This window comes from Heterodontus francisci, chromosome 42, assembly GCF_036365525.1.
Source record: "Heterodontus francisci isolate sHetFra1 chromosome 42, sHetFra1.hap1, whole genome shotgun sequence".
Lineage (NCBI taxonomy): Eukaryota > Metazoa > Chordata > Chondrichthyes > Heterodontiformes > Heterodontidae > Heterodontus > Heterodontus francisci.
Window position 1 is genome coordinate 6,042,092 of NC_090412.1, and position 21,319 is coordinate 6,063,410.

The following is a 21,319-nucleotide window of genomic DNA, read 5'->3' on the forward strand; positions in this document are numbered from 1 at the left end:
TAGGAGAGAAGAACAGAGCAGAAAAATCTTGCAACGGAGAGAAATAACTCCTGACTCGATACAGATCCCCTGAGGAAAAGGTTCTGGTGGTATCGACATTGGCTGCATTAGTGGCTGGAGAGGTACCAGGTGTGAGGTAAGGGTCTTCCACCCAGGGATGGAGAGAAGACTGCAGAGGAAAGCTGCCTGAGCTGCTCGAGTGTGCCTCCCTCTGGTCAGTTATAGAGTAAGCACAGCCTGGGATAAGGAATGAAACTCCCACCCATGGACACCGAGCCGAGCAGGTTTGGTAACACCTTTAATTCTGGCCCTAGTCAGCCTCCCTACTAAGTCACAATATCTTCAAATCTCTTGCAAGCCTCATCTCCAGCTCCTACCTCTTTTATCATTCATCAGTATTCTCAGCCTCACCTGTACAAACCTCCAAAGGAACTTGCACATCTCCCTAACTAACACAGCCTTTGAGAAGCTTGTGTTATTTATAGCTTTTTGTAAATCCCAATCCTGGCAATAATTTGAACACTGTCCTCAAATCTGAGCATTCTCCTCAGACACATCACTCCCATTGCCGGACCAGATAAAATAAACTGTTTAATCACTGAGAGGTGGCCCCTCTCTCATCTCAAACCTTGAAATTCTCTGTCTCCCTCTCTCTCTCTCTCTCTTGTTCTCTCATGCATGTTGTCTCATTCTCTCTCTCTTTCTCTCTCCTCCATTTCCTTCTATGTGTTACAGTTTAGCTTTTTTTTTTCTCAGTATGGTCTGTGTGTCCTGTTAAATTTTCCCTCTCCTAGCGTGCTATCACACATCATTTCCTCCTCATTCCATCTTCACCTTGTTGAATTAAAGACTCCTCACAATCTACGAGAAAACATTGTCTCTCAGAACCTTTAACTCCAACACTCTTTGCTTCTTCCAGCAATCTTCATGTTTTGTAAGACTGAAGCTTGGAGTTGCCTTATTAAACCTCCCTGTATTGTCTCATCTCTCTCTTGCTCCATAACCTATATTCTGAGAGGGATTGAAACCACAATTGCCACGACCAATTTTCAGAAACGATTTCCCAGAGAAAATCTGCTGCAGAAATGCAGGAAATGTGGAGCTTGTGGTCTGCTTATTACAGTGTTCCCAGCCCAGATGAAGAATGCTGCAAAGTGTGCAGATACCCGAGGCAGAATTTGGCCCCGTACTCATGTTCCAAAGTCCTGTGTGCGCTGCCAACGTAGTCGCACTTACAGAGTCACTCCTGTTGACATACGCAGCATACAAACTGGTCACACCCCAGAGACCTGAGCACAAAATTCTCAGCTGACACTGCCGGTGTTGAACCGGGGGAGTGCTGCACTGTCGGAGGTGCTGTCTTTCAGTTGAGACGTTAAACTGAGGTCCCCCTCTGCTCTCTCAGGTACACGTAAAGGATCCCGTGGCACTATTTCGAAGAAGAGCAGGGGAGCTCTCCCTGGTCAATATTTATCCCTCAACCAACAAGGCAAAAACAGATTATCTTGTCATTTCACTCATGACTGTTTGTGGGAGCTTGCTGTGCACAAATTGGCTGCTGCATTTCCTACATTACAACAGTGATTACACTTCAAAAGTACTTCATTGGCTGCAAAACATTTTGGGATGTTCTGAGGTTGTGAAAGGCGCTATATAAATGCAAGTCTTTCTTTAATATTTCTCTGCAGATGTTGTGTATTTCCTACTTGTCTGTTGTCAATAGTTTGACAATCTCCTGTTGCCCAGTGCAGGCAGAGTCTCAAATATTTACACATATTTTCTTGATGCCCGAAGGAAACCAGAAAGGTTGTGAGCGGCACATTCCACCTCAGGCAACATCTAATTTTTAAAATAAGGCTTTCCTTACAGGTACGATGCAATTGCAATTCAGCTTGCTTGGTAAAATAGCACTTTAATCCAAATCGCTGGCTTTAAATGCAGGAGTCTGTCATTTGTGTCTGTTCACATAAACAGCAAAAATGGGGAGGAGGTTAAAAAAAATGGAGTGATACTGCCCTCTGTAGACAACAGACAGAAACACAGATCAGAGTGTGATTGCAGAATCTCAGGGTTCAGATGACATTTACGTCTAACTTATCTTTCCTTCTGTTATTCAGCTGAAACCCTTCACGTACTGTCACCTTGTACAGAGTACATTACTGCCATGGGTACATTACTAGACTAGCCACCTCAAGACCTGGACTAATACTCATGAGATAATTAAATCAAATTCTACCGTGGAAGTTTAAGAATTTGAATTCAGTTTTTAAAAAGCCTGGAAATAAAACAACTCATATCAGTTTTTTTTTAAATGAGTATGAATCGCTGTAAAAATGCGACTGGGTCATGACTATGACTACACTTCAAAAGTACTTCATTGGCTGTCAAATATTTTAGGGTGGAAGCACTTGAGGAATGTAGTGACAGTAGGAAGGAACTTAAGCAAGGAGTCAGGAGGGCTAAAAGGGGTCATGAAAAGTCATTGGCAAACAGGATTAAGGAAAATCCCAAGGCATTTAATACGTATATAAAGAGCAAGAGGGTAACCAGGGAAAAGATTGGCCCACTCACGGACAGAGATGGGAATCTATGTGTGGAGCCAGAGGAAATGGGCGAGGTGCTAAATGAGTACTTTGCATCAGTATCCACCAAAGAGAAGGATTTGGGGGATGATGAGCCTAGGGAAGGGAGTGCAGATAGTCTCAGTCATCTCATTATCAAAAAGGAGGAGGTGTTGGGTGTCTTGCAAAGCATTAAGGTAGATAAGTCCCCAGGGCCTGATGGGATCTACCCTAGAATACTGAGGGAGGCAAGGGAGGAAATTGCTGGGGCCTTGACAGAAATCTTTGCATCCTCATTGGCTGCAGGTAAGATCCCAGAGGACTGGAGAATAGCCAATGTTGTTCCTTTGTTTAAGAAGGGTGGCAAGGACAATCCAGGAAATTATAGGCCGGTGAGCCTTACGTCAGTGGTAGGGAAACTATTAGAGAGGATTCTTCGGGACAGGATTTACTCCCATTTGGAAACAAACGAACTTATTAGCGAGAGACAGCATGGTTTTGTGAAGGGGAGGTCGTGTCTTACGAATTTGATTGAGTTTTTTGAGGAAGTGACGAAGATGTTTGATGAAGGAAGGGCAGTGGATGTTATCGATATGGACTTTAGTAAAGACTTTGACAAGGTCCCGCATGGCATACTGGTACAAAAGGTGAAGTCACATGGGATCAGAGGTGAGCTGGCAAGATGGATACATCTTGCGCAGCACAGTGGCACAGTGGTTAGCACCGCAGCCTCACAGCTCCAGCGACCCGGGTTCAATTCTGGGTACTGCCTGTGTGGAGTTTGCAAGTTCTCCCTGTGTCTGCATGGGTTTCCTCCGGGTGCTCCAGTTTCCTCCCACATGCCAAAGACTTGCAGGTTGATGGGTAAATTGGCCATTAGCAATTGCCCCTAGTGTAGGTAGGTGGTAGGGAAATATAGGGACAGGTGGGGATGTGGTAGGAATATGGAATTAGTGCAGGATTAGTATAAATGGGTGGTTGATGGTCGGCACAGACTCGGTGGGCCGAAGGGCCTGTTTCAGTGCTGTATCTCTAAACTAAACTAAACTAGAACTGGCTTGGTCATAGAAGACAGAAGGTATCGGTGGATGGGTGTTTTTCTGAATGGAGGGATGTGACTAGTGGTGTTCCGCAGGGATCAATGCTGGGACCTTTGCTGTTTGTAGTATATATGAATGATTTGGAAGAAAATGTAGCTGGTCTGATTAGTAAGTTTGCGGATGACACAAAGGTTGGTGGAGTTGCGGACAGTGTTGAGGATTGTCAGAGGATACAGCAGGATATAGATCGGTTGGAGACCTGGGCGGAGAAATGGCAGATGGAGTTTAATCCGGACAAATGTGAGGTAATGCATTTTGGAAGGTCTAATGCAGGTGGGAGGTATACAGTAAATGGCAGAACCCTTAGGAGTATTGACAGACAGAGAGATCTGGGCGTACAGGTCCACAGGTCACTGAAAGTGGCAACGCAGGTGGATAAGGTAGTCAAGAAGGCATACGGCATGCTTGCCTTCATCAGTCGGGGCATAGAGTATAAAAATAGGCAAGTCATGTTGCAGCTGTACAGAACCTTAGTTAGGCCACACTTAGAATATTGTGTGCAATTCTGGTCGCCACACTACCAGAAGGAGGTGGAGGCTTTGGAGAGGGTACAGAAGAGGTTTACCAGGATGTTGCCTGGTCTGGAGGGCATTAGCTATGAGGAGAGGTTGGAAAAACTCGGATTGTTTTCACTGGAACGACGGAGGCGGAGGGGCGACATGATAGAGGTTTACAAAGTTATGAGCGGCATGGACAAAGTGGATAGTCAGAAGCTTTTTCCCAGGGTGGAAGAGTCAGTTACCAGGGGACATAGGTTTAAGGTGAGAGGGGCAAAATTTAGAGGGGATGTGCGAGGCAATTCTTTTACACAGAGGGTGGTGAGTGCCTGGAACTTGCTGCCGGGGGAGGTGGTGGAAGCAGATACGATAGCGACGTTTAAGAGGCATCTTGACAAATACATGAATAGGAAGGGAATAGAGGGATATGGGCCCCGGAAGTGCAGAAGGTGTTAGTTTAGGCAGGCATCAAGATTGGCGCAGGCTTGGAGGGCCGAATGGCCTGTTCCTGTGTTGTACTGTTCTTTGTTCTTTGTCATGAAAATCCCTTTCTTAATGTCCTTTCGGGAAGTGCTTCAGCATCCTTGAAGAGAATGGGCCTATATTGTCTGGAGTTTAGATGAATGAGAGGTGATCTCATTGAAACGTATAAAATTCTTAGAGGGTTTGACGGGGTAGATGCTGAGAGGCTGTTTCCCCCTGGCTGGAGAGTCTAGAACTGGGGGTCACAGTCTCAGGATAAGGGGTTGACCCTTTAGGACTGAGATGAGGAGAAATTTCTTCATTCAGAGCATTGTGAATCTTTGGAATTCTCTAACCCAGAGGCTTGTGGATGCTCAGTCATTGAGTAGATTTCAAGACTGAGAGTGAAAGATTTTTGGAATCAAAGGATAGGGGGAGTCCGGCAGGAAACTGGAGTTGAGGTAGAAGATCAGCCATGATCTTATTGAATAGCAAAGCAGGTTCGAGGGGCCGAATGGACTACTCCTGCTCCTGTTTGCTATGTTCATTCTTATGAAACCTACTGTCCTTACCTGCTCTAGCCTGTATGCAACTCCCCTCTGAGGTGGCCCATCAAGCCACTGTGTTGTATCAAACTGATACAAGAAACAACAAAGCGCACACGGGACTGCAGCATTTCAAGGAGGTTTCAGGGCAGCCCACCTCCTCCTCCATGCCAACCTTGCCAGCGACACTCCCACCCAGAGAATAACTTGGGGAAAAATAGGCTCAGAACACAATGCAGCCTTCATGTCATCCACATAAAAATAAACAGAAGGAAATGTTTGCAGATACATTGTACATTTTCTGATCATTCCTATTTGCGCCCAGCAGTCTGCGGCATGCTGTCGCCAGACTCCTGCTTGAGCAATCTGCTGTGAGCAGTGCTGATGAATACAATTGGATCCATAATTACCGATTTTTCACTCAGTCCCAGACTGACGCATGTTTGGCCTTTTAAAATGTCTTGTTGACACTTGACAAACGCGGGACTATTAACTGTTACATGCAATGTCAATTAAATTTACTCTGCATTCTCTTGGTCAAATACAGAAATTGATAAGTAATTACCTTCTCTGGCAGTCGGGTGCTACCTCTTGTCAGCTTTTATTTAAGCACTGACAAAATTTTATTACTTAATTTAATCAGGGAGCAGGGTCTGAAAAACAGCCTGTTTGATGAAGAGCTGCCAGTTGTTGTGAAGCCTTTGCCTTTACCTAATCTGCTAATGGGCCTAATTCATGCCCATTCAATACCAGACTTATCCTCTGCGAATAGAGACGAAACCTCTGGAGCCATCAACTTCATCAAAGTCGACCTTGTTTGTTTTACCTTTTGCCCTGCTGCTGTGCAGAGGCCAAACCCTCCGTCAGTAAAAGGCAGCTAATGATCACACTGCAGATGGCAATCAAAGTTGTAAAAAGGGTTTAAATCTGGTTAGGCCCAGAGAACACAGCCACTTAATGGGCAGGAGCCAGCTGTGAAGTCAAGGAAGCCAGTCGCAAATCGGATTTTGAAATGGAATTCTCCTTAAACTTTGCAAGCTGCGAAAATTAAACCACTTTTCTGGAGGCAGCCTCGATATACTCTGACAGATCTGAAATAAATCTGCAGTAAAATCAGGCACAAATGAAGAAAAATGACTCTTGACAAGGTAGTCTGGTGCCATTTAAACCCACAGACTCATTACAGAACATTCCTCACAGAAAAATGGAATGGTTTAGTGGTTAAGACAAAGGAGCCATAACTATCAGCACTTTGAGGTTTACAGTTTGTGTCTGCACCAGTTATTAACAAAGCATTGTTTGAAAAACCTGGTCTGAGCCAAGAGGTCATCTTACAAACTGATCAAATGCATTCGGTAAAAAATAAGTACACATCAAACTGCGTTTCTGTCAACGAAAACTATGTCAAAATAGAATCCCATCACATCTCAAAACGCTTGACGTAAAATAAATTATTTTGAATTGCAGCAGTTATAGAGGCAAATGTGATGACCAATTTGTGCACAGCAAGAGCCCACAAATAGCAATGAAACAGCCAGTCAATCTGCTTTTTAAGGGTGTTCAGGGAAAAAGGTCAGTCAAGTACTGGGTTCTGTGCTAAAGCAGTAGATCTTTAACGTGTGGCTGAAACACTAGACAGGGTCTCAATTTAAGGCCTCACCTGATCAGAACACTGGGGCATAAATGGTGTGCTCAACATTTTTTTTATTCATTCATGGGATGTGGGCATCACTGGCTATGCCAGTATTTATTGCCCATCCCTAATTGCCCTTGAGAAGCTGGTGGTGAGCTGCCTTCTTGAACCGCTGCAGTCCATTTGGGGTAGGTACACCCACAGTGCTGTTAGGAAGGGAGTTCCAGGATTTTGACCCAGCAACAGTGAAGGAACGGCGATATAGTTCCAAGTCAGGATGGTGTGTGACTTGGAGGGGAACTTGCAGGTGGTGATGTTCCCACGCATCTGCTGCTCTTGTCCTTCGAGGTGGTAGAGGTCGCGGGTTTGGAAGGTGCTGTCTAAGAAGCCTTGGTGCATTGCTGCAGTTCATCTTGTAGATGGTACACACTGCTGCCACTGTGCGTCGGTGGTGGAGAGAGTGAATGTTTGTGGATGGTGTGCCAATCAAGCGGGCTGCTTTGCCCTGGATGGTGTCGAGCTTCTTGAGTGTTGTTGGAGCTGCACCCATCCAGGCAAGTGGAGAGTATTCCATCACACTCCTGACTTGTGCCCTGTAGATGGTGGACAGGCTTTGGGGAGTCAGGAGGTGAGTTACTCGCCTCAGGATTCCTAGCCTCTGACCTGCTCTTGTAGCCATGGTATTTATATGGCTACTCCAGTTCAGTTTCTGGTCAATGGTAGCCCCTAGGATGTTGATAGTGGGGGATTCAGCAACGGTAATACCATTGACTGTCAAGGGGAGATGGTTAGATTCTCTCTTGTTGGAGATGGTCATTGCCTGGCACTTGTGTGGCACAAATGTTATTTACCACTTGTCAGCCCAAGCCTGGATATTGTCCAAGTCTTGCTGCATTTCTACACTGACTGCTTCAGTATTTGAGGAGTCGCGAATGGTGCTGAACATTGTGCAATCATCAACGAACATCCCCACTTCTGACCTTATGATTGAAGGAAGGTCACTGATGAAGCAGCTGAAGATGGTTGGGCCTAGGACACTACCCTGAGGAACTCCTGCAGTGATGTCCTGGAGCTCAGATGATTGACCTCCAACAACCACAACCATCTTCCTTTGTGCTAGGTATGAGTCTAACCAGCAGAGAATTTTCCCCCTGATTCCCATTGACTCCAGTTTTGCTAGGGCTCCTTGATGCCATACTTGGTCACATGCTGCCTTGATGCAGGGCACTCTCAGCTCACCTCTTGAGTTCAGCTCTTTTGTCCATGTTTGAACCAAGGCTGTAATGAGGTCAGGTGCTGAGTGGCCCTGTCGGAACCCAAACTGAGCGTCACTGAGCAGGTTATTGCTAAGCAAGTGCTACTTGATGGCACTGTTGATGACACCTTCCATCACTTTGCTGATGATTGAGAGTAGGCTAATGGGGCAGTAATTAGCCGGGTTGGACTTGTCCTGCTTTTTGTGTACAGGACAGACCTGGACAATTTTCCACATTGCTGGGTAGATGCCAGTGTTGTAGTTATACTGGAACAGCTTGGCTAGGGATGCGGCAAGTTCTGGAGTACAGGTCTTCAGTACTTTTGCCGGAATATTGTCAGGACCAATAGCCAGTGCCGTCAGTCGTTTCTTGATATCACGTGGAGTGAATTGAATTGGCTGAAGACTGGCATTTGTGATGCTGGGGACTTCAGGAGGGGGCCGAGATGGATCATCAACTTGACACTTCTGGCTAAAGATTATTGCAAATGTTTCTGCCTTATCTTTCGCACTGATGTGCTGGGCTCCCCCATCATTGAGGATGGGGATATTTGTGGAGCCACCTCCTCCAGTTAGTTGTTTAATTGTCCACCACCATTCACGGCTGGATGTGGCAGGACTGCAGAGCTTAGATCTGATCCGTTGGTTATGGGATTAGATTAGAGATACAGCACTGAAACAGGCCCTTCGGCCCACCGAGTCTGTGCCGAACATCAACCACCCATTTATACTAATCCTACACTAATCCCATATTCCTACCAAACATCCCCACCTGTCCCTACATTCCCTACCACCTACCTATACTAGTGACAATTTATAATGGCCAATTTACCTATCAACCTGCAAGTCTTTTGGCTTGTGGGAGGAAACCGGAGCACCCGGAGAAAACCCACGCAGACACAGGGAGAACTTGCAAACTCCACACAGGCAGTACCCGGAATCGAACCCGGGTCCCTGGAGCTGTGAGGCTGCGGTGCTAACCACTGCGCCACTGTGCCGCCCCACAGTGCTTAGCTAAGATTGCTTAGCTCTGTCTATTGCATGCTGCTTATGCAGTTTGGCATGCAAGTAGTCCTGGGTTGTAGCTTCACCAGGTTGACACCTCATTTTAAGGTATGCCTCGTGTTGCTCCTGGCATGCCCTCCTGCACTCTTCATTGAACCAGGGTTGGTCTCCTGGCTTGATGGTAATGGTAGAGTGGGGGATATGCTGGGCCATGAGGTTACAGATTGTGGTTGAGTACAATTCTGCTGCTGCTGATGGCCCACAGCGCCTCATGGATGCCCAGTTTTGCATTGCTCGATCCGTTCGAAATCTATCCCATTTAGCACGGTGATAGTGCCACACAACACGATGGAGGGTATCCTCAGTGTGAAAGCGGGACTTCGTCTCCACAAGGACTGTGTGGTGGTCACTCCTACCAATACGGTCATGGACAGATTTATCTGCGGCAGGCAGATTGGTGAGGACGAGGTCAAGTATGTTTTTCCCTTGTGTTGGTTCCCCCACCACCTGCCGCAGACCCAGTCTAGCAGCTATGACCTTTAGTACTCGGCCAGCTCGATCAGTAGTGGTGCTACCGAGCCACTCTTGGTGATGGACATTGAAGTACCCCACCCAGAGTACATTTTGTGCCCTTGCCACCCTCAGTGCTTCCTCCAAGTGGTGTTCAACATGGAGGAGTACTGAGTCATCAGCCGAGGGAGAGCGGTAGGTGGTAATCAATAGGAGGTTACCTTGCTCATGTTTGACCTGATGCCATGAGACTTCATGGGGTCTGGAGTCGATGTTGAGGACTCCCAGGGCAACTGCCTCCCTACTGTAGACCACTGTCCTGCCACCTCTGGTGGGTCTGTCCTGCCGGTGGGACAGGACATACCCAGTGATGATGATGATTGCAGTGTCTGGGACGTTGTTTGTAAGGTATGATTCCGTGAGTATGACTATGTCAGGCTGTTGCTTGACTAGTCTGTGGGACAGCTCTCCCAACTTTGGCACAAGCCCCCAGATGTTAGTAAGGAGGACTTTGCAGGGTCGACAGGGCTGGGTTTGCCGTTGTCGTCTCCAGTGCCTAGGTCGATGCCGGTTGGTCCGTCCGGTTCCATTCGTTTTTATTGACTTCGTAGTGGTTAGGTACAACTGAGTGGCTTGCTAAGCCATTTCAGAGGGCATGTAAGAGTTAACCACATTGCTGTGGGTCTGGAGTCACAAGTAGGCCAGACCAGGTAAGGACAGCAGATTTCCTTCCCTAAAGGGCATTAGCTTTTAATTCCAGATTTATTAATTCACATTCCACCTTCTGCTGTGGTGGAATTCGAACCCATGTCTCTAGATCAATACCCTGGGTCTCTGGGTTACTAGTCCAGTGATAATACCACTAGGCCACTGCCTCCCCTAACTCCTGGTGTGGGTATTGAATCAATGACCCACAGACAAGAGTGCAACCGAGCCAAGTTGACACTGAAGTGACTGCTTTTTTATTAACTCATTCACAGGATGTGAGCACAATGGCAAGACCAGCATTTATTGCCCATCCCTAATTGCCTTGGGAAGGTGGTGGCGGTGTTCCCGTGCATCTGCTGTCCTTGTCCTTCTAGCTGGTAGAGGTCGCGGGTTTGGAAGGTGCTGTCGAAGGAGCCTTGGTGAGTTGCTGCAGTGCATTTTGTAGATGGTACACACTGCTGTCACTGTGTGCCAGTGGTGGAGGGAGTGAATGTTTAAGGTGATGGATGGGGTGCCAGTCAAGCGTACTGCTTTGTCCTGGATGGTGTCGAGCTACTTGAGTGTTGTTGGAGATGCACCCATCCAGGCAAGTGGAGAGTATTCCATCACACTCCTGACTTGTGCCTTGTAGATGGTGGACAGGCTTTGGGGAGTCAGGAGGTGAGTTACTCACCTCAGGATTCCTAGCCTCTGACCTGCTCTTGTAGCCACAGTATTTATGTGGCTGGTTCAGTTAAGTTTCTGGTCAATGGTAACCCCCAGGATGTTGATAGTGGGGTACTCATGGTAATGCCATTGACTGTCAAGAGGAGATAGTTAGATAATCTCTGATTGGAGATGGTCATTGTCTGGCATTTGTGTGGTGTGAATGTTACTTGCCACTTATCAGCCCAAACCTGGATGTTATCCAGGTCTTGCTGCATGTGGACATGGACTGCTTCAGTATCTGAGGAGTCATCACTGGTACTGAAAACTGTGCAATCATCAGCGAACTTCCCCACCTCTAACATTATGCTGTGGCAAATCACATTCATAACCGATCTGAAGCATGGCAAATCTGGTGGCTGTCTCTGATTGGACATATTCCTGAATTCCTGACCTCCTGCCTCCTATTGCCCTGCCCCCACAGCCATGCCATTGACCACCTGTCATGTCCATCATAATGGGCCCTGCCTTCCCACACCAAACGTAAAGCGATAATAGTCCTCATGACCCGATTGGATGATTCCTGACTGTCAGTCAAACTACCTCCTTTATCCAATGTTTATATAATGAACAAGCAGGAGTCTTCAAAGAAAATGAGAAAGGCACATAATTTTGTTTGACGTCCCCACGACTTTTCTCCCGGGCGTTGCTCGTAGCAGTGTCCTGGAGGGTTGGCAATCCTAACAAGCGGCAACGCATTTGAGCATTGACTAAGGTTTGATAAATGGGACAAACCAATTCTTGCTGCATCTGCAGTTGTAGACAAATCAGGGAAGAAGAGAACCAGTGAACGACAAGCTGAGCTCCATGAAGTGATCTCAGCTGTTGGCCACCACTTCTCTCTTTCGGTTTGACTGTAACTATCAAGGCCGGCGTCTCATGAAGTGCGCAGTCCACAAGTTCCCTCCCCTTGCTGTAAATAGCAGACCTGACAAACCGTTTATACAGGGCAAGTGAATTTTGTCTCCCAAATTCAAACAATTGTGTCTGATTTTTTCCATTGAAATTCTACCAAACAGTGATTTGAAGAAATAGAGGTTTTGCCAACATTATGTTGATTTTGATGTAATTCCAGTTAGCCCGATGCTTATTCACAGCCTTGCTGACAGAAATTCATTGGCACAAGAATATCAGACTTCACCAGAACAGGTTGCATTTATATAGCACCTTTAACATAGTAAAACGTCCCAAGATACTTCACAGGAGTGATTACCAAACTAAATTTGACAATTGGGGATATTTATATAGTCCAGTCCTAGCCTCTTGCATTATCCCCAATTTTAATCGCTCCACCATTGGTGGCCGTGCCTTCAGCTGCCTGGGCCCTAAGCTTGGATTCCCTCCTTAAAGCTTCCCACCTCTCTCTCTCTCTCCTCCTTTAGGACACTCCTTAAAACCTACCTCTTTAACCAAGCTTTTGGTCACCTGTCCTAATATCTCCTTGTATGGTTGTGTCAGATTCTGCTTGATAATCTTCCTGTGAAGTACCTTGGGACTTCTTTATTACATTAAAGGCGCTATGTAAATGCAAATTCTCGTTGATGAGGTTAAAAATAGGAGATTACCAGGGAAGGGGTGTAGAATGAGGGACATATCGCAACCTGGATTACAAATTTGGTTAGAAGGCTGAAAGCAGAGAATAGGAGTTAAGGGCAGTTCCTCAATGTGTTTGGAGGTGGATAATGGTGTCTCTCAGGGTTCAGTTCTGGACCACTTCTATCGGTTGAGTGAGTGGTGTCTACATTGTAGATAGAATCATAGAATCAAAGAATGATTACAGCACAGAAGAAAGCCATTCGGCCCATCAAGTCTATGCTGGCTCTCTGCAAAAGCAACTCAGCTAGTCCCACGCCCCTGCCTTTTCCTTGCAGTCCTGCAAATTTTCTCTCTTCAGGTGCTTTATCCAATTCTCTTTTGATAGCCTCGATTGAATCTGCCTCCACCACACTCTGAGGCAGCCCATTCCACATCCTAACCACTCGCTGCGTAAAGAAGGTTTTCCTCATCTCGCCACTGGTTCTTTTGCCAATCACCTTAAATCAGTGTCCTCTGGTTCTCAGCCCTTCTGCCAATGGGAACAGCTTCTCTCTATCTACTCTGTCCAAACCCCTCATGATTTTGAACACCTCCATCGAATCTCCTCTTAACGATCTCTTCTCTACGGAGAACAGCCCCAGTTTCTCCAATTTATCCACGCTACTGAAGTCCCTCATCCCTGGAATCACTCTCATAAATCATTTCTGCGCCTTCTCTAATCCCTTCACATCCTTCTGAAACTGTGGTGCTCAGAATTGGACACAATACTCCAGTTGAGGCTGAACCAGTGTTTTGTAAAGCCCAGGGTCCTGTATGGCTTTTTAATCACTCTCTCAATCTGCCCTGTCACCTTCAATGATTTGTGCACATATACCCCCCAGGTCCCCCTGCTCCTACACCCCCTTTACAATTGGATCCTTTAGTTTATATTACCTCATAGGAGGGAGAGCTAATTATTTTTAGAAAGCAGTTGAAAAGGGAGATTGAAAAAATGAGGGAATGGGCTAAAAAGTGCAGGATGGAATTTGATACCAGTGAGTGCGAGGCATTACGAAACAACAGTAATTAAACTCTGAGTGGAAGTAGGCTCAGTGCTATGAATGAGCTGTGACATTTGAAGGGAAAAAATTCAAAGGAAATTAAACAGAGTACCACATGTTGATCAGGCTGTTAAAACATTAGCTTTTTAAAAAAAAAAAAATCACAGGAGTTATAGAATATTAAAAGCAACAGGTAATGATGACTACATATAAATGTGGTAAACTTTGGTAGAAACTATTTTCTCTGCTAAGTGAGTCAGTAAGTAATGGACACGGATTTAAAATAATTGACAAAAGTAGTACAGGGAAATGAGAGGGTTGAGGAGATCTGAAACGCATTCACTGAAAGGGTTCTGCAATCAGTTTCCATAGGAATAGGAACTTTCAAAAGGCAATTGGACATATACTTGAAAAGGATTAATTTGATTGGCCCCTCAGTCAGCACAGAGAGAATCTGAAAAGACAAAACATAACTCATGATAAATTTATATTTCAACATATAAAGACACGTTTCTCTCCTCCTCCCTTCCCCTTTCAGGCTCCTTTCATCTCCCTCCCCCCTCACCTCCCCATCTCCCCCTTCCCCTTTTTCCCTCTCCCCTTCTCCTCTCCCCTTCCACTCTCCCTCCTTCTTTCCCCTCTCCACCCTCCTTCCCCAGTCTCCCCTCTTCCCCCTCGCCCCCTTTCCTCTTCCCTGTAAATATCTCTTTATTTGGGCTGTTTCCCCTGCACAAAGGCCTTTTAAAATTTAAGCAGATTTTTGCCACAAGTCTGCTGTTATAGAGTATAAACACTTGAGGGCGATCAGGGGTCATGTTAACGCTGATCTGACATCCTTGTGGATATCTTCCAGCCACAGAAGGAGCTGTATCTTTACCTTTGTGTTCCCAGCACAGAGTTTTGCACAATGGGAGCACGTACTGGGATGCTAAGCAAGGAGGTTAGACCGGCAAATTTGCAGCCTGCGTGATTTTCCATCTGGAGAATCTGACATTGAATCTAAGTATTATATATAAATTTATAATACATGTGCCTTCAGTAATGCTGCAAGATGTTGAGTGAAGGTCGTTCGGCCCTTTTAGCTTGTTCCTTCCAGTGGACTGTGTACAATTTATATATATTTACATTTCCTAAGTGAGGCAATTTGACATCAGCAAAATGCCCAGAGAATCTTGCCTGTGAGCTTACACCAGCTATGTTGTTCATTCAGACTGGGTCAGTGATGATGTCGGACACAATACGAGCCATTCTGCTTTTCCATGGCAACCTTATACTATAAGGCACTATGCAGATTCAGAAATCCTCAATTCTCAAAATCCATCCGGTATTTTCTTCATATCACGGCTTTGAAAAGTGGGTCTCTCACCCAACGGGCGTCACCCCTTGACCTTCAACATCACCTCACTGCCGAATCCCCCATCATCAACACTCCTGGGAGTCTGGTACTGGCCAGGGGCCAAACTGGAGCACTGGCTGATGTGGCCAAGCCGAGGTGAAATTGGATCCAGAGATTTTTCAGCAACTAACAGGAAATTGCAGTGTTAAATTTTTGCGTGTGTTTATTTCTGTCTTGTCAACCATTTTGTATTCAGTAGCGAGTGTTATTATGCATTGTGCAATGGAGCAGTTGCAGTGTGCTTCTGTGCTCAAGGCTGGTCACATGGTGAATCCCCTGTCATAGTCACACTGATAGCATGAGGTGCAGTGAAGTGCGAAAAGCAAAACGCTTCTCCTGAGAGAGGAAGGAGAAATGGCACGTGAGTCAATTAATGCCAGGTTCTTTCATCCGAAACTTCATAACGTTGAGGCTTTGAAGCAGCCCCTAGTGTTAGCTGAAAGTTATTGTGAGTAGAGGCTGGAGTTCAACAGTAAATAAATGCTTACTGTAGCCCCATCTGCTGTTTGAACACAAGTGTCGGCTTTCATATGAACACACACAATATTTTGCCTGCTTCCTGTGGTTTCTAGCCTTCCGTGTTTAAAGGTTTGGGAAGCAATGTGATGTTAATGATGTGGGTGAACACCAAAGACGAAAAGCCAATTAATGTTTTGGGGGGAGGGGGATGAACCTTCTTCAGATCTCAGGCAAAGGTCTTGTTCCAGCAACATTTGCTAACCCTTATCACTCCTGAAATATTAGAAAAGAAAAATAGTTCCTTTGCAATTTTTCTTTTATTCATTCATGGGATGTGGGCGACGCTGGCCAGGCCAGCATTTATTGCCCATCCCTAATTGCCCTTGAGAAGGTGGTGATGAGCTCCCTTCTTGAACCGCTGCAGTCCATTTGGGGTAGTTACACCCACAGTGCTGTTAGGAAGGGAGTTCCAGGATTTTGACCCAGAGACAGTGAAGGAACGGCGATATAGTTCCAAGTCAGGATGGTGTGTGACTTGGACGGGAACTTGCAGGTGGTGGTGTTCCCATGTATTTGCTGCCCTTGTCCTTCTAGTTGGTAGAGGTCGCGGGTTTGGAAGGTGCTGTCTAAGGAGCTTGGTGCATTGCTGCAGTTCATCTAGTAGATGGGACACACTGCTGCCACTGTGCGTCGGTGGTGGAGAGAGTGAATGTTCGTGGATGGTGTGCCAATCAAGCGGGCTGCTTTGTCCTGGATGGTGTCGAGCTTCTTGAGTGTTGTTGGAGATGCACCCATGCAGGCAAGTGGAGAGTATTCCATCACACTCCTGACTTGTGCCTTGTAGATGGTGGACAGGCTTTGGGGAGTCAGGAGGTGAGTTACTCGCCTCAGGATTCCTAGCCTCTGACCTGCTCTTGTAGCCACGATATTTATGTGGCTACTCCAGTTCAGTTTCTGGTCAATGGTAACCCCTAGGATGTTGATAGTGGGGGATCCAGCGATGGTATTGCTGTTGAATGTCAAGGGGAAATGGTTAGATTCTCTCTTGTTGGAGATGGTCATTGCCTGGCACTTGTGTGGCGCAAATGTTACTTGCCACTTATCAGCCCAAGCCTGGATATTGTCCAGGTCTTGCTGCATTTCTACACGGACTGCTTCAGTATCTGAGGAGTCGCGAATGGTGCTGAACATTGTGCAATCATCAGCGAACATCCCCACTTCTGACCTTATGACTGAAGGAAGGTCATTGATGAAGCAGCTGAAGATGGTTGGGCCTAGGACACTACCCTGAGGAACTCCTGCAGTGATGTCCTGGAGCTCAGATGATTGACCTCCAACAACCACAACCATCTTCCTTTGCACTAGGTATGACTCCAGCCAGCGGAGAGTTTGCCCCCTGATTCCCATTGACCTCAGTTTTGCTAGGGCTCCTTGATGCCATACTCGGTCAAATGCTGCCTTCATGTCAAGTGCAAATTAGAACACCCACAATGCAGGTAATCTCCCAGCCACCTCTGGACTGTCACAGGGCTGGAGGAGGTGCAGCGCTAAACCAGTTTTACCTGTATTGCTGCGCACAGTGCTAATTTAGTGCATGTCCTATTTGCAAAGGTTTCAGAACACAGGACTGGATTTTCAAGAAGGAAGCTGTACCTTGTAAAGTTTTACATTCCAGTTTAAAATAACCCGACCGGTTTCAGGATCAAATTATTTTTTAGCTTCAGGGACAGATTTAGGAAAGTAAAGAGGAGGCCATTCAGGCCCTGGAGCCTGTTTTGCCAGTCAGTTACTTCTTGGCTGATCTGTATCTTAACTCTTTACCTGCCTTCGTTCCATATCCCTTAATCCCCTAATGCACAAAAATCTATCAATCTCAGTTTTTATGTTTTACTTTGGGCTCCAAAGTGCCCGTATTAAATAGTGTCAGAAATTAATGATTCCCAACTAGCAGCTGCCCAAGAAAATAAATCTCATGTTCACATTCCCTTTCTCTTCCTTCTAAATCCACCACTTGCTCAGAAGGGTGTTTGGTGTATTCCAGGATTTATTTTTCCATTCAGCAATGCTTTTACTTGAACCCAGTATCTTCACAAGGAGGTATGTTTAGGGCTGGTTTTAAGATTTGTTGTGGTGCAGTTGATTGGCTCGACCTGATCTCGGTTTGAGCTCGTCTGGTTGATGGGCAGGTGGGGAAGTCTTTCGCGATATTTCTGACCGAAGTGATGAGGTCCAAGGGCAAATGTCAAAAGAAAGAGAGACTTGCATTTATGTAGCACCTTCCATGATGTCAGGACACCCTAAAGCGCTTTACAGCCAATGGAGTACTTTTGAAGTGCGGTTGCTGTTGTGATGTGGGAAATGCAGCAGCCAGTTTGTGCACAGCAAGCTCCCACAAACAGCAATGTGATAATCTGCTGTTGTGATGTTGGTTGAAGGATAAATATTGGCCAGGACACTGGGGAGAACTCCGCTGCTCTTCTTCGAAATAGTGCCATGAGATCTTTTACATTCACTTCAGTGAGCAGATGGCACCTCTGACAGAGCAGCACTCCCTCACGACTGCACTGGGAGTGTCAGCCTGGATTATGTGCCTAAATATTTGGAGTGAGACTTAAACTCATGATTTTCTGACGCTGAGGTAATGGTGCAACTCTCTGAATCATGGCTGACGGCACTATCCTTTCTTGTAAAGACAATGCTATCACCTTGAGTATAGATTGTTTAAAAAAAATTGTACTGGTCAAGTTCAAACTGGTGTTTGGCAGTGAACTCTGAGTTTCTGTCATGGTTTGAGTTTCTGTCTGTGGCGAGGTTTCTGCTTTTGCCATTTCCTGTGGTGGTTTTCGTTGACTTTGCTCGGTTTCTGTCATGAGAAATTATTCCAGGTTTTCTTTTTGGTGTCAAAGTCTGTTAAGAATATGCGACAAATGAGGGACTGAAATCTTTTCCTGCATCACAAGTGGGCTGGAGACGATTGACTTCTGGCATATTTGTTTTGGCTTTGTTTATTGTGAGGCTGCTATTTGTCATTTGATTGGATGGTTTATGTTTCTATAATGATGAGGAAGAGAGTTTGCATTTGGCTCGAGAATATGGGTGATAGTTAATTGTGATGCTTGGTAACAGGGCTCCTGATTGGTCTGTACTCATGCTCACTGCAAAACAGAGACTTGCATTTGTATAGCGCTTTTCACAACCTCAGGATGTACCAAAGCACTTTACAGTGAAATACTTTTGAAGTGTAGTCACTGTTTTGATGTAGGAAACACAGCAGCCAATTTGCGCACAGCAAGCTCCCACAGACAGCAATGTGATAAATGGCCTGATAATTTTTTTTTGTGAAGTTGGTTGAGGGATAAATATTGGCCAGGACACCAGGGAGAGCTCCCCTGCTCTTCTTCAACTTCAAACAGTGCCGCGGGATCTTTCGCACCCACCTGAGAGAGCAGATGGAGCCTCGGTTAAATGTCTCATTCAAAAGATGGCACCTCTAACAGTGCAGCACTCGCCCAGTACTGCACTGGGAGTGTCAGCCTGGATTTTGTGCTCAAGTCTCGCGGGTGGGGACTCAAACCCATCAACATCTGACTCAAAGGTGAGAATGCTACCAACTGAGCCATACAGTGGCCTGTCAGTGTAGTAAGACCCAATCACGTGATGTGGGGCTGGAGTCATGTGTAGGCCAGATCAGGAAGTGTTGGATTCCTTTCCGGAGGTACGTTAGTGAACCAGTTGGGGTTTAATGGTGTTACATATAATGATGAGATCAATTCCCCCAGTATCCAAGAAGAATTCCTCTGGTCTCTATATGTTTAAACATTGTGGGAAGATTTTTTTGTATTGTCAATTTCCAACACTATTCTCAATTTAAATATTAACAATTTTTTAGAGATCAGTAATCCCTTGTCCCCAATCGCCCTTTGTCTCCATTGAATTCTATTGACTTTGTTATGTGTCTGCTTTGATATATTTATCAGAGATTACATAGCTTTGAAGTGTAAAATGCTGACAATGAGGATTCATCTGCTGAGACGATATTCTGTCTGACGTCTGAATATTGCTGATATTGGTTTATTGATCCATCCGCTAGCCAGTACAGATTCATGTACTAACACAATGTTTTAAAGAAGGAGCCAAGGGTTGTCTTGTCCTCGCTTGTTCCTATACGAATTATTGAAGATTTATTGAATGTTGTGTTGTTGAAGTCCTGGCAGATTTGCTCCAGTATTGACTAGAAGCATTGCCTCTGAATGAATAATTGCCTGCGCTTACAACAGCGGTCATTAAGAGTATAAGCTTGAAGAATTTCCTGGCAGTTCAATATGTGTCACCTTTCATGAGAAAAGGTCATCGACCTGAAACGTTAACTCTGCTTTTCTCTCCACAAATGCTGCCTGACCTGCTGAGTATTTCCAGCACTTTGTGTGTGTGAACCAGGTTAACTTTGTTCCTTTAAGAATGGGTTCTGTTGAGCAAATGACACAGCACGGAACCGAGGAACTGTTAACACCTCCTCTGTATAACATGCAGGAACGAGGAACATCCTGATCACCTGATGATTGTGAAGAAAGCCTCTTCAGTAGTTTCTGCTTGATTGCAAAGGAAGACTTGATCCATTAAATGGCCACATAGAAAGAAAGAATTGCATTTATGTAACGCCTATAATCTAGCAAAATGTTCCAAGATGCTTCACAGGAGCATTTATCAAATTAAAATTTGACACCGAGCCACATAAGCCGATATTAGAAAAGGTGACCAAAAGCTTGGTCAAAGAGGTCGGTTTTAAGGAGGAGAGAGGCAGAGAGGTTCAAGGAGTGAATTCAAGAGGTTAGGCCCTAGGCAGCTGAAGACACATTGGCAATGGTGGAGCAAAGGCAACCACGGAGACACAAGAGCCAGAACTGGAGGAGTGCAGAGATCACGGAGGTGATCGAGAGACGCACGATGTGTGCAGAGGCAGTGTAGAGGTTGCAGCAGAATAGCAGAGGGGAAGAGAAGTATGAAAAATCTAGTATAGAGGAGAAGGCTCAAACAAAATGACATTGTACTTTGTCAATACAAAGGAAGAGCCAGGGCGTGTGCCAAAACCTGGAGGGAGCGAAAGGCATTTGGCGGTATGCCTCATCACCAGAACTTTCAAACAAGCACCAAGACGTAGCCTGGCTGGTGGTGAGAAGAGCCCTCCCCACCAGATCCTTCCTGCACACCCGAAGTCTCACCCCCTCTGCACAATGCCCTCGGGGTGGCTGTGGTGGGGAAGAGACTGTTGCCCACCTCCTTCTGGAATGTGATGAAAGAGATGCAGTGGTTTTTGTCGAGGTTCATCCCAAGCAGCCCTGTAACACATTCCCAGGGACGCACACTGAAATAAACATCAACTGCTGCTGGAGGGCTATCAATTCGGTGAAAGGCACTCTTTGGTCTGCCCGAAACTTGCTGGTCTTCCAGCACAAAGAGATGTCCACGACCAAGTGTTGCAGACTGGCACATTCCAAGGTCCAGGACTACGTGCTGAGGGACGCACTAAAGCTTGGGGCAGCTGCTGCAAAGGCTCAATGAGGAAAGGACACTGTGTAAGATCCTCCCACCATAGTGAACTGAGGGGCTGGATCCATGGGAAACCCCTTGGACTCTATACACCAAATATGGGTCTGCTGTAAAATGTACATGGTATGTAAAATGGAATGGAAGGGTTGTTGGGCAACTCACTCCTGTATTGAAGAAAACTGATTTCCTTTGCACTCTTTGGAATGTCAACTTGGTGCTGTTTTGAACTGTTTTGTAATGTATTTGTTTTTTACAGACTTTTATGAATAAAGTGTATTTTGGGGGGAAATAGTCAATAAACAGTGAGTGTGTACCAGCTCCCACCTGCATCAGTAATTTGTTAAGTCAAACGACCAAATA

At 45.8% G+C, this 21,319-nt stretch overlaps 1 protein-coding gene across 1 annotated transcript in view; it reads left to right on the plus strand.

Moving 5' to 3' along the window:
• Positions 1-15,236: 15,236 nt before the first annotated feature.
• Positions 15,237-21,319, plus strand: part of slc29a3 (solute carrier family 29 member 3) — a 29,388-nt gene continuing 23,305 nt past the window's right edge. The window contains exon 1 of the mRNA XM_068020418.1: positions 15,237-15,314. The gene's annotated coding sequence lies outside the window, so the exon portion shown is untranslated. The remainder of the gene's footprint in view (positions 15,315-21,319) is intronic.